Source organism: Nematolebias whitei, chromosome 12 (genome assembly GCF_014905685.2).
Source record: "Nematolebias whitei isolate Nwh7 chromosome 12, NemWhi1, whole genome shotgun sequence".
Classification (NCBI taxonomy): Eukaryota; Metazoa; Chordata; class Actinopteri; order Cyprinodontiformes; family Rivulidae; genus Nematolebias; species Nematolebias whitei.
Genome location: NC_056509.1, coordinates 47,718,352 through 47,718,735, shown reverse-complemented (window position 1 = coordinate 47,718,735; position 384 = coordinate 47,718,352).

Below are 384 nucleotides of genomic sequence, written 5' to 3'. Positions count from 1 at the left end.
AAGCTAAGTTTTATTAGCATCAAGCTAAGTTTTATTAGCATCAAGCTGTTTTTTTTTAGCATCAAGCTAAGGTTTTTTTAGCATCAAGCTGTTTTTTTTTAGCATCAAGCTAAGGTTTTTTTTAGCATCAAGCTGTTTTTTTTTAGCATCAAGCTAAGGTTTTTTTAGCATCAAGCTAAGGTTTTTTTAGCATCAAGCTAAGTTTTTTTTTAGCATCAAGCTAAGGTTTTTTTAGCATCAAGCTAAGTTTTTTTTAGCATCAAGCTAAGTTTTTTTTTAGCATCAAGCTAAGGTTTTTTTAGCATCAAGCTAAGTTTTTTTTAGCATCAAGCTAAGGTTTTTTAGCATCAAGCTAAGTTTTTTTTTAGCATCAAGCTAAGGTTT